This window comes from Talpa europaea, assembly GCF_964194135.1.
Source record: "Talpa europaea genome assembly, chromosome: 1".
Taxonomy (NCBI): Eukaryota; Metazoa; Chordata; class Mammalia; order Eulipotyphla; family Talpidae; genus Talpa; species Talpa europaea.
In genome coordinates this window covers 45928191-45941747 of record NC_140073.1, presented here as the reverse complement: position 1 = coordinate 45941747, position 13557 = coordinate 45928191, and positions in this window count along the sequence as shown.

Below are 13557 nucleotides of genomic sequence, written 5' to 3'. Positions count from 1 at the left end.
TTATCCATTTTGAGTTAATTTTGGTGAAAGAGAGATTTTTGAGAATTGGCATAATTTCTTCCTTAAATGTTTGATAGAATTTTCCAGTGAACCCATCTAGGCCTGGTGCTTTCTGTTTTAGAAGATTGCTAATTATTGATTGAATTTCTTTGCTAGATATAGATTTGTCGACGTCATCTGTTTCTTCTTGCGTGAGTTTTGGCATATTGCATCTTTCAAGGAATTGATTTATTTCATCTAGAGCTATTCATGGCATTAATTTATTATCACTTTAATTTCCATGGGATCTGTAGGAGACATGGGATAATCCCCTCTTTTGTTTCTGATATTACCAATTTGTGTTTTTTTTCTTAGCCTGACCTTACGGTTATTGATTTTATTGATGTTTTCAAAGAATCAAGCTTTTGGTTTAGTTGATTTTTCTCTACTGATTTCCTGTTTCAACTTAACTGATTTCTGCTGTAATTATTTTTTCTTTTCTTTTGCTCATTTTTGATTTAATGTGCTTTACTTTTTCTTTTTTCCTAAGACCCGTTGCCTTTTTTTTTTTATAGGTATTTGTGATTAAGTTGTCACCCATGCTGAAATGAGGCTTTCCAAATCTTCTACTTATGTAATTGATCCTGACACAAATGACTTACTCTTCCTATCTTGTATTGAAAAGGTGCAGTGTCTTCTTTCATGATGAAAAACATTCAAGGTCATACCAGGTATTTAAAAAAAAAAGTTGGAATCCTTATGCCAATACCAACATTGTGCAGGGTAAAAGACTCTGAGTTCTTTTTTTCTCCTTGATCTCCTTGAAGAACAGAAATATTTATTTCTGCATTTAGGAGTGTATTTTTTTTGAGAACTGATGAGCAAGCACAATCTGTTGTGACCCATAGATATAAGGCTTTCCCCCCACTAAATAAACTTTAATTGTTAATTGGTAACATCTACTTCTGTTGGGTTTAAAAATCTATGAATTGGGGCCTCCCTGGTGGTGTAGCAGTTGAGCGCTGGGTTGCGAAGCTGCCCGCAGCCTCTGCAGCGCCGGTTCGATCGATCCCTGGCCGCCAATCGCCGCGCGAGGGTCCCACATGGCGCGCAGGCCTCTCCTGCCACCTGCTGCTCCCCTCAGCAGTGTACTTCATCGGTCTGCCTGTTCTGTTCCCCACTCTGGCTCTGGTGAATTCTCTCGCCCTCTCGCGCTTCTGACTGTACCCAGTGCTTATATAAATAAATAAATCTTTGGAAAAAAAATTAAAAAAATGAAAGATTATACCTTTTTTAAAAAAAAAAAATCTGGGGCCTCCCCGGTGGCGCAGCGGTTGAGCGCTGGGTTGCGAAGCTGCCCGCGGCCTCTGCGGCGCCGGTTCGATCCCCGGCTGCTCCCCGGCCACCGGAGGAGGGTCCCACATGGTGCGCAGACCTCTCCTGCCGCCCGCTGCTCCCCTCAGCAGTGTACTTCGGTCCTTCTGCCTGCTCTGCTCCCCGCTCTGGCTCTGGTGAATTCTCTCACCCTCCCGCGCTTCTGACTGTACCCAGTGCATGTATAAACAAAACAAACAAACAGACCAGCAAACAAATAAATAAAGCATGCCTCTATACAAAAAAAAAAAAAAAAAAAAAAACTTTAAAAAAAAAAAAAAAAATCTATGAATTGGAATAGTGAAAAAGAGCAATAGGCTCTAGCAGACAGGTGACCTGAGTTCTAGACTAAAGAGTAAGGGCACAGAAATTGGGATTGTGATCCAGAGCATTTGTTTACTACTCTGTTACTTTAAGAAAAAAAGTATGTGGATTCAGTGACCTTATAGGTACGGTACACTTTAAATTTTCTTTGACTACATGCTCTTACCTTTTCTAAGTTTCCAATCTGTATTTTAAAGAAAAATAGCATATTAGCATGCTTAAAATTATTTGCTCCACTTTTATGTTCCCCATTAGACAGTAAACTGCATGAGGGCAGGGTTCATATCTGTCTCATTCCTTTCTAGGCACATAGAAAGCACTTTAATAATTGTTCAGATGAATGAATGAAGCCTTTCCTCTCATACAGACAGTCTATTGTATACTAACAGAGACCCACTGATTCATTTATGGACTCTAAATAGTTACTTCAGGGCACTGACTTAGAGGTGAATTGCTCATGATGTCCTCCCTGAAAGCACTCAAAATCTATTAAAAAATTGAGATCAGAGAAGTTAAATAACTTTCTCGAGGAAACACAAATGGTTTGACTTAACAAGTTCAGAGGTCTTTGTGTTATAGGTTGATTTCATAGAACTCTGAGATGCTCCCCAAAAGGGCTAGAATTTCTCATGCTTTTGAGGAGTTTTCTAAGAAGATTCTAATTCTTTTTTTTTTTTTTTTAGAAGATTCTAATTGTTAAAACTAGCCAAATAGCACCATTCATGATGTCTTTTCTGTGAGGAGTGCTTCCCTCTCATTTTTTCTGTGGGACTGCATTAATAGTCTTCTGGCATTTTAATGTTTTTCCTCATATATCTATGTGTGATAGGTTTATCATTTCTCCTCCTTACAAACTGGTTGAGGACAAGAGAGTTGTTCTGAACCTTTCTCTATTAAATAATTAACACATTGACTGAGGTCCTGTATAAGTTCATAGAATTTTGTAATTTTTATACCATGAATGATTATAGTTTATCATGTCTTCACTAGAATTCTTTCAGTTAGTTAAATAGATTGAGACTGGCACTTTTGTTTTCCTTCTAAAATTAATTGTTAACTGTTTTCATTGGTACATAATACATCTATTGATGTTATCCCTTCCTGGAGTAAATTGTCTTACTGAAGGAATTTTAGGCACTGTAATTGGCCAGCGTGAGCTGAGAGACAGAGTGAAGTATGGTACTTTTTCATCATACCTGAAATTGGTGGTGGGGAGCTTTGATAGGTAAGTACCTTTTCATTCTGTTGCTTTGAAAGATACTTTTCTCCACCTGTTGATTCATAGATAGGTGTAGATTAAGATTTGGGACTTGTATTATTCTTCCTTTAGAAGGAAGGATCTTTGCCATACTGGATTCTTGTGAAGATCAAGTGAAGAGGTCATTTGGTCATATACAGCAGTGTACATATAGACAGGAGTATGAGTTTTTCCCTCCCAAGGAAACAACTACTCTTTCTGAACTATCATTATTTAAAACTCAATTCTTCCCCTAAACTGTCTTTTTCTTGCTTTTGACAACCGAAACACCTATTAGAATTTCAGTCTTAAATTTAGCCCCAAAGTCAGTTGCATTATGCCAAGTGATTTTTCATATGTTTCATTTAATTATCGTAGCAACTCTGAGAGGATGGTGTTTCTACCTCCATTTTAAAGATGAGTTAGTCAAAGGCCAGTGTGTTCAAATAATTTAGCCAAAATAGTGTTAGAGTACAGATTTCAGTTTACGTATTATGGGTTTGTGTTGTTATACTTTTATTAATTAGTCAGAACCTGAAGAATTATGTTGTGGTAACAAATTGGCCACAAGATTTCAGTGGCCTTAAGATGACAAAGATTTGGGCCTCCCTGGTGGTGCAGGGGTTAAAGTCTCAGCAATATCAAGCTATCACCAGCCACTGCTGCATGAGTGTGCTCTGGCCAGGGAGTTAACCCACATGGCACAGCAGACCTCTCGTGTCTTGCCCACCTCTCCCCTCAGCAAAGTATTTCAGTATATCTGCCTGTTCTGCACCCTACTCTGTCTCTGGTGAATTCTCTCACCCTTCGCACCTCTGGCCTACATCCCAGTTCTTATATGCATAAATAAATAAAAATAAATCTTTTTAAAAAGATAACAAAAATTTGCTGAATTCTTGCTCCTATGAATTCTAGTGCAGGTAAAGTGGCTGTGGAGGGTAGTTGTCCTTCAGGAAGTGATCACCACTATTTTTAGGCTACTTCAGTCTTGTGGTATCACTAGCTCAACATCAGCCTTGCAGGGTGCCTTTGCAGAAGAGAGAATGAGCTGGGGGTTCATTCACTAGCTCTTGAATACTTTCCCTGGAAATGAGACCTGTCACTTCCATTCACAGATCATTAGTGTTGCCTAATTACAGAAGGTCTGGGAACTGTGGGGAAATTCATGGATATTCAATGCATAGCTAATCTCTCTGCCAAAGCACTTCAGAAAAGATACTTTCCAAGGGAAATTACTTTTATACAGTACCTGTTTCCTTCTGGCTTACTCTAGGGATAGTTTGTTAGCATGTCTGGGCTACATTTTTCAGTGAGTACCTCGAGGTCAGAAATTAACTAGTAAATGAACTTTTTTACAACTTAATTTTAGTTAAACATTAATGAACACTTGAAATTCCAGATCTTGTTTTCTTTTCAATATTTAGTCTGTAGCTAGCTATCTTTATATGTGAGTAATAATAATTAGATGTGCTACATTTTAAATTCCTTGAGGGCAGTATAGAAGAGTGGTAAAAAGCACTGATTTTGGGCCTCCTCAGTGGCGCAGCAGTTGAGCTCTGGGTTGCGAAGCTGCCCGTGGCATCTGCAGCACCGGTTCAATCCCCGGCTGCTCCCCGGCCACCGGAGGAGGGTCCCACATGGCGCACAGACTTCTCCTGCTGCCCGCTGCTCCCCTCAGCAGTGTACTTCGGTCCTTCTGCCTGCTCTGCTCCCTGCTCTGGCTCTGGTGAATTCTCTCGCCCTCCTGCGCTTCTGACTGTACCCAGTGCTTGCATAAATAAATAAAGATAAAACTTTAGTAAATAAATAAATAAATCTTAAAAAAAAAAAAAAAGCGCTGATTTTAGGGCCTCCCTGGTGGGACAGCAGGTTGAGCGCAACACTGTGAAGCTATCTGCAGCCTCTGCAGCGCGGGTTCGACTCCTGGCTGTCCAGGGAGAGACCCACATGGCACAGCAGACCTCTCCTGTCTCGCCCACTGCTCCCCTCAGCAGTGTATTTCAGTTGATCTGCCTGTTCAGCTCCCCACTCTGTCTCTGGTGAATCCTCTCATCCTTCCACACCTCTGGTCTGTACCCCAGTTCTGGTAAGCATAAATAAATAAATTTAAAAAAAAAGGAAAACCAAGTTTTTTTTTTTTAAAGCGCACTGATTTTAAGGGTCAGATCTGGATACGCCTTTTTCTAACTCTCTGACCTTCTACAAAATTTTTCAAATGGCTTTATTAAAATATAATTTATATATCATAAAACACACCCTTTTAAAGTGTACAATTTATTGTTTTTGGTATATTCACAAGCTTGTGCAACTACCAACTCTAATTTTAGAACATTTTTATCATTTCGAAAGAAATCTTGTTCCTATTAGCAATTCAATTCTCATTCTTTCCTCCCTTCAGCCCTCGGCAAACACTAAACTACTATCTATCTTTGCCTGTTCTGAACTTGGGTGGAAATCTTCCTTTGCTTTAGTTTTCTCATCAACAAAGTAGGGACAATAATTATCTGTCTCATCTGGTTGTTGTGTGATGTAGGAGCAGGAAAAAAGGTAATTTAGAGGACTTAGAACTGTGTCTGGTATGTAATAAAATGCTGTATGTATGTTTTTTGGTTTTGTTATATTTTATTAATATGTTCAATATTATTTTGATTATCAGTTTCTTCCCTTTATAGTACCTAGCATAAGACTGGACACATTAACACATACAGTGCCCTAAGGCCCCTATTATGAGACAGACACTGTTTTAGGATCACTTGAATATGGATTAAAATGCTATTCCTGCTCTGAATTTGATTATACTCTCATGGCAGAGACAGATATATAAAGGATACATAAATATAATAAGATTACATATATATCAAGAGAGATGGAAGGACAATATAGTGGGACTACTACTAACAGGAAGGAAAATCAGTGTGATGGGGGAGAAGGAAGCAAAAGAATTCACACTGAACCAACTGCATTGTGCTTATTTATCTCATTTAATCTTCAGGCTAATCCTGTGAGTTGGTGATTCTTAGTCACTTTATTATAGATGAGGAAACTAATCAGACTCTGTGATGTTTAACTCGCCCCAGGGTCCTGTAGATAATACAGGACCTGAATCTGAGCAATTGCAAAATCTATTTTTGCCATTTTAGGTACTTGCAAAGGAAATTGCTACTAATTCTTTAAAATGTGTAAATCCTACAAAACAAAAACTTCTGTTGTTGGCTAAAGGAGCTTGAGAGTGATTACATATTCAGCTACTGAACTGTGCTGTTCTATCATTTTCTCTACCTTCCTGGCAAGAAAAAAAGCTGAGGACTGAGAAGAGGCAAGATGTAGCTTCAGCTCTGGGCAGGATAGGCTGTGCCCCAGTTGGCTTTGTCCATAATCTTTCCCACCAGGTGCTTGACCTACCTCTCCTCTGAGCAACGAGGCGCAGGGACCTTAGGACCTGAAGGGAAAATTAATACAGCACTCCCTATGAATGAGAAGTATTCCTGTGATTTGCCATGACCTCCTAGTAGCAGATGCATTCATCATTTGGCTTTAATTTTCCCATCCCCTCTGTGATGTTCCATTGGATCTGTCGGCCATAGAGCAGCTTCTGTTGACTCCAGCAGTTTGTTTCTGGTTATGTTAGATATTATCTGTATTGCCCTTTTGACTCACCCCATAAATGGGCTCATACTGTAGTTATTTCACCCAGAATATCAAAGCTGGGAGGGCTCCTCAAATCCTGGACTAAACCCCTGCTCATATTAAAAAGGAAGAAAGCTGCCCAGTAAAATGAAGGTATTTACCCAGATTCCGCAGATAGTGTGGCAGAGGTAGAGCTAGGATCCTGAGGCCTTGACTGGAGGCCAGTATTTCTTTCTTCCAAGCTTTGCTACCCTCTATTTTCCCACTCATGGGCCTCCCTGGTGGCGCAGCGGTTGAGCGCTGGGTTGCGAAGCTGCCCGCGGCCTCTGAGGCGCCGGTTCGATCCCTGGCTGCTCCCCGGCCACTGGAGGAGGGTCCCACATGGCGTGCAGACCTCTCCTGCCGCCCGCTGCTCCCCTCAGCAGTGTACCTTGGTCCTTCTGTCTGCTCTGCTCCCCCCTCTGGCTCTGGTGAATTCTCTCACCCTCCCGCGCTTCTGACTGTACCCGGTGAATTTATAAACAAACAAACAAACAAACAAATGAATAAATAACATGCCTCTATTAAAAAAAACAAACAAACAATTTTCCCACTCATATAACATTATAAGCTTTTAGAGGGCAGAGATCATGACTTACCTACCTTTGTATACCTCAGAGAGCCTATATTATTAGGTATGCCTAATAACTTCTCAGATTTATTACCTGATCTTATATATGCAGAGTGTTTCCTCATTGAAAGAGCTAGATAGACCTGGATGGGGATTTTAGCTAGGAATTAATGGAGCTGATGTTCCATCTCAGATATTGACTCCAAGTTGTCCAAAGTTCTTTCTAGTAAACTGTCATTGGTATGATTTCAATGTGAAAACATTACAGACAGAGCCAAACTCTAGAGGTAGTGAATGTTGACAGAATTTGCAGAGAATTAATTAGAGTGATATGGCCAAAACAGAGTTTTGGGGAAAGGCAGTGAAAAACACTGGAGGGAAAAGGTGAAGAAGATTTGGAGTGAAAGAGGATCGATCACTTTAATTTGGGTTTTTTCAAGAATGTGTCCTGGAGTTGGAAACCTTGAACTGGTTGTTGCTGTGGGAAATAAGGACAGTACAATAGGTACAATACAGGACAGTACAGTAAGTACAAATAAGGACAGTACAAATAAGGATAGCCCATTCTTGTGGTGAATCAAAAGAGCAGTACAGATAATGTCTAATGTAACCAGAGGCAAACTGGACCTGAGGGGTAATTAGGATTTAAATTTATAAGTATGGCACAGAGTTTGTGGAGAAAAGTGAGGATCCTTCACTTCCTCTTTAAACAAAGTTGGAAAATCAAGCATCTGCCCAATTGTAACACTGTTGAAGATAGCAGAGTGCTGGAGAGTAGAGATTGGGGCTAGGTTTTTAAAAGCTTAGAATTCTAGATTTGAGGACTTAATTTTTATTTCCATTAGTATCACTGCAGATGTGCTCCCTCTTCAAAGATGAGAGTTGTGGGTATCTTGGGCAGCAGCGATCTTTTTAACTCTGTAAAAATAGAAACTTTGTTTTTAGATATTTCATACCATATGCAGCTCTTGCTAGTCTAGAGCAGCATCATGACCTGTCATAATTTCCCACTTTCCTGAGGTGAGCATTGGAAGAGGCACTTGTGGGAGTCATTTACTTATCTAAGGAATGTCTCCCACTTACAGTCAGTGGCATTTGCAAATTTGGGGATTCTTAAACCACCTCTAGAGATTTGTTCAGAAGTGGTATGGTTTTTTAATATATTCCCTTTCTACATACTTTATACTCAAGGTCTATGGTCACTTTAGTCTTGAGTCTAATCCCAGCTCTAGTTCTTATGTGTGTAACCATGGATAAGCCTCTTCCCTTAGTTTCTGCATCCTTACTAACATTAATGCTGAACTGGATACTCTCTAAAGGCTTTTCTGGTTCTGGCATTTTAGAACTCTGTATATGAGACACAGAGCCTTTTCTCTAACATTCTTTACATACAAAGATCATACTGCTTTAAAACATGTCATGGTGACTGCACACGTTTGTTTATTCACATGCTCATGAACCAGTTCCCACTGGTGATAATGCTACACTGACTTTTTGAGTATTTTTATTGTGTCTTGTCCTTTTTTTTTATTTTTTTTTTAATTTTCTAGAGGCATGTCTTATTTATTTATTATTTGTTTGTTTGGTTTATACATGCACTGGGTACAGTCAGAAGCGAGGGAGGGTGAGAGAATTCACCAGAGCCAGAGCGGGGAGCAGAGCAGGCAGAAGGACCGAAGTACACTGCTGAGGGGAGCAGCGGGCGGCAGGAGAGGTCTGCTCGCCATGTGGGACCCTCCTCTGGTGGCCGGGGAGCAGCCGGGGATCGAACCGGCTGCAGAGGCTGCAGGCAGCTTCGCAACCCAACGCTCAACCGCTGTGCTACCGGGGAGGCCCTGTGTCTTGTCCTTTTTGTGTGTGCTGCTGCCTCATGTTCTGGCTATACCTTCTGTTATCTTGCAGAGATATCTTGCAGACCCAGAGACAACACTATGTTCTAGTAGTATCTGACACACACTCACACGCACACTCCTCTCTCTCTTTCTCTCTCTCCCTCTCTCTCTTTCTCTGCCAGCTGCTTCATTTTCAAATGGCCTTCCTGGCAGCTACAGATGATCAATTCTTGTACATGCTGCCGAAGAACTTAGAGGAGAAGACATGGCAGTTTGTCCCAGTTTGGTGGAAAAACCCCAAGCCTCACCTTTCCTGTCAGTCTCAAGTGCATAGCTTCTTTTCCACTCCTGCTCTACTCCACTATTAGAGATGTTTGGAAGGAAGCCAGAAATGCAAAAGAGAGAGCTGTAAGGAGCTGTATTTCAAGAAAGCTTATTTCAGAAACTATCTTTTGATATGTTTTCCCCCTTTTTATTAATTTGCTCCATGATTTTGAATATGTGATAGTAATAAGCATTTAAAACATTTCATAACATTTTAAACTTCAGAGCCTCGCCCCCCTACCCCTCTTATAGAACACATCTTCCTAAACAATTTGGAGATGATGCTTACTATGAGTAGTTTTATTGAATACTTTGTGCCTATACTATACATGTATTGTTTTATTTAATGCTTTTATAAGCTGTAAAAGTGATACTGTTGCCATTTGAAACAGATGAAGACACTAAAATCTAAAGAGGTGAAAGTGCCCAAGAGTAAAACAGTTAATATGTGATGGAGCTCTGCTTTGAGTTCAGAATTGCCTCTTTTCACAATTGGTTCTATTAACTATTGTGCTTTGCATTTTATCTTCATGTACAGGTGAGCAAGTTGGCTAGTGAGGTTATAGCTTGTTATTAATCACGTGACATATATATGGTAGATAAGGAACTGAATTTTTTTTTAATTTTCTAGAGGCATGTCTTATTTATTTATTTATTATTTGTTTGTTTGTTTGGTTTATACATGCACTGGGTACAGTCAGAAGCGCGGGAGGGTGAGAGAATTCACCAGAGCCAGAGCATGGAGCAGAGCAGGCAGAAGGACCGAAGTACACTGCTGAGGGGAGCAGCGGGCGGCAGGAGAGGTCTGCACACCATGTGGGACCCTCCTCCGGTGGCCGGGGAGCAGCCGGGGATCGAACCGGCGCCGCAGAGGCCGCAGGTAGCTTCGCAACCCAGCGCTCAACCGCTGCGCCACCGGGGAGGCCCAGGAACTGAATTTTGAACATTTGATTTATAACTTATGTCCCAGCTGATTTTTAACTGTTCTATTTTTATACTTTAATAAGAGAAACCACTCTACATTCTTTTAGATTAATCTTGACATGGATTATAAATAAATTATAAAAAGCAAAGTAAGATATTGGGTCTATTCTCAAGGAACTAATAGTTGTAAGAAAAAGACATATACAGAGTTAGAGGCACTTTTGCATAGAGTAAGTGGGGAAAACCCCTAAACGTGTAGCTCAGGCTATGCATGATTTAAAGAAAGGAAATATGAGCTATGACTTGTAATAGGCAGGTTTTTTTGGAGATGGTGGATTGTTAAGTATAGTATATAATGATAAAAATCCACAACCCTCTTAAGAGTAATTAGGAAAAAAAAACCTAGAATTTTGGAGCTAAGTTTTATTTTTAGTGGGGACTCAACTCTGAAATGTTTACATATGTGAGTGAGATAAGCAGTATATGTGAAACTTCTTGTGAATTTATTAATTTAGTATATTTGTGTTTTTAATGTGTAGCCTACATCCATGTTCATTAAATGAGTGAATTTTGGGCATGAGCCTAAAATTGCAGAGGTGTTGTGTCATTATAATTATAAGAGAGTGAAAGAGGGGACCTTTAAAGACTACTCTAGCTTTTCTTTCATGGAACTGGGGCCCAGAAAGTGGAAGTGATTTTTCTAGTAAGCCATAAAAGAGGACTAGAATCCACTGCTCTTGGCAGCACTAATGATTTTCTGGAATGAATTTCCAGTATATTCATAGAGAGTTCATGAGTACATATAAATCGTAGAGAGAAAAAATTGTTGAAAGTATTTTAAATCACTTTCATATATATTTAAGTCTTATATATATTCTTATATATATATATATTATTATTATTTTTTACCTTGTTGTTCATTTTTGTACAGTATTTGTTTTCTCCCCTCAGGTGTAGTCCCAATAACTCTCCCACCATCACCTCACCAGTGAACCACCACCATAATCCCTTGTGCTCTTCCCTCCCCAGTTTTTTGACCCTTCTACCGCCCCCACCTCTGCTGTATGCCTCATATCTATGGTTTGCCTTTTTCCTGACCCTTTGTTCTATTGCCCTATATTACAACTGTAAGTGAAACCATCTGATACGTTTCTTTTTCCTTCTGACTTTAAATCACTGACTTCTTTACAGAGGATATAGAAGTTTGAGAGTTTTCTCCTTATTTCTATAGCACTTGGGTGCCAGGTTAGATTAGGAAGGCTTATTAGGCTGAACTAATAACATTTGTGTGTGTGTTTTTAAAGATTTATTTATTTATGCATACAATAACTGGGGTGTAAGCCAGAGGTGCAGGGGATGGGGGTGAGAGGATTCACTAGAGAGAGTGGGGAGTAGAATAGGCAGATACACTGCTGAGGGGAGCAGTGGGGGAGGCAGGAGAGGTCTGCTGCACCATGTGGGTTGCTCCCTGCCCGGGGCGGGTCGGGGATCTAACCTGTGCAGCAGTGGCTGTCTATAGCTTGATAGCACTGTCTTTAACCCCTGCGCCACCAGGGAGACCCTGAACTAATAACATTTGATCTTAGTTTTCCCACAGTATGTACATCTAGCAGAACTTTTTTTCCCCTTCAAAGCCCTGGTTGGAAGCTGTGGCCTTTATTTGTGATGTATATAATTTATCTTTCATTCCTGGTATTTGAGGCTTATTGGTCATGATAAATGCCTGTTTCTGTGCACAGCTGCAGTTGACATGTACATTCCAGTGTTGAGCAGCTTAGGAAGTAGTGAGTTAGAGTGCTTGTGAGAGGAGGTAAGTATGGGTTAAAGGCCTGAACTTATAACTCTTTGGTTTACCCATTAACCCAGGGAGCTTGTCTAGTCATATTGAATCTATATATGCTAGTGCAAGAAGGTGAAGACCCTCACTGAAGCAAATCTGTTGGTTTTGTTTTATTGTAGAAAGGAATAGAGGTTAAACTATATCCAGTAGTAGAGAATGGATTTAAAAGCCATATGGCCTTGGACCCTTCCTTAGTCTGAACTCAGTTCTATCATCAATAAGATGGTATAAGTTGGGCCTCCCCGATGGCACAGTGGTTGAGCGCTGGGTTGCGAAGCTGCTGCAGCGCCGGTTCAATCCCCGGCTGCTCCCCGGCCACCGGAGGAGGGTCCCACATGGCGCGCAGACCTCTCCTGCCGCCCGCTGCTCCTCTCAGCAGTGTACTTCAGTCCTTCTGCCTGCTCTGCTACCCACTCTGGCTCTGGTGAATTCTCTCACCCTCCCGCGCTTCTGACTGTACCCAGTGCTTGTATAAATAAATAAAAATAAATCCAAAAAAAAAAAAAAAGGATGGTATAAGTAATACCAAGTATTTCACAGGGAGATGAAATTCTATTCCAGATAAACTCTTTGACTCCAGAATCCTTGCTTTCAGCTACTGTACTGTCTCATTAGAACATAAGCTTCATGAAGACAAGGATATTTGTCTTTCTGTTCACTGCTGTTTCCCTTGTATCTACAAAAGTACCTGACAGATAGTAAGCATTGTATATTTGTTAAATGAATGAATGCTTCCTTAGTTCGCCTGGGGACCCAGGCCAGAACAAATCCAGTGAGGCCTGAGGAGGAGCAAGTGGTAAGGATGGAGTGGGTGGGGGGTGAGATCATGAAGGGGTTTGGATACCAGAATGAAGTTCAGAATCCAGTAGTTTCTGAATTTGGCCATATAGCAGCAATACCTAGGAGCATTTCTTCAAAATTCCCATTCCTAGTTCATCTCATTTGGTAGTTTTGATGTAGGACCCAAAAATCTGTAGATTTGGAGGAGGGAAGGTAAAAAACACACAAGCTTTATCATTATAACAATTTTTAAGCGAATAGTACAGTAGTGTTAACTATCACACCTTGTTGTGCAACAAATCTCTAGTACTTTTTCTCTTGCAAAACAAACAATACCTTTTAAACAATAACTCCCCACTGGCAGCCATGCTTCTGCTTCTGTTTCTAAGGGTTTGACTACATTACTTTGTATAAGTGAAATCATTCAGTATTTGTCTTTTTGTGACTGACTTATTATTTCATGTAGTTTAATGTCCTTAAGGGTCATCCATGTTGCGGGATATGACAGGATTTTCTTCATTTTTAAAACTTAATATTCAACTCTGTGTGTGTGTGTGTGTGTGTACACGCACATGAGCACATCACATTTTCTTTATCCTCAATGGACTTTTAAGTTGCTTCCATCTGTTGGTTTTTGTGAAAAATGCTGCTATGATATATGGGTGAGATTCTGTTTTCAATTCTTTTGGATAGAGAATTGATCATT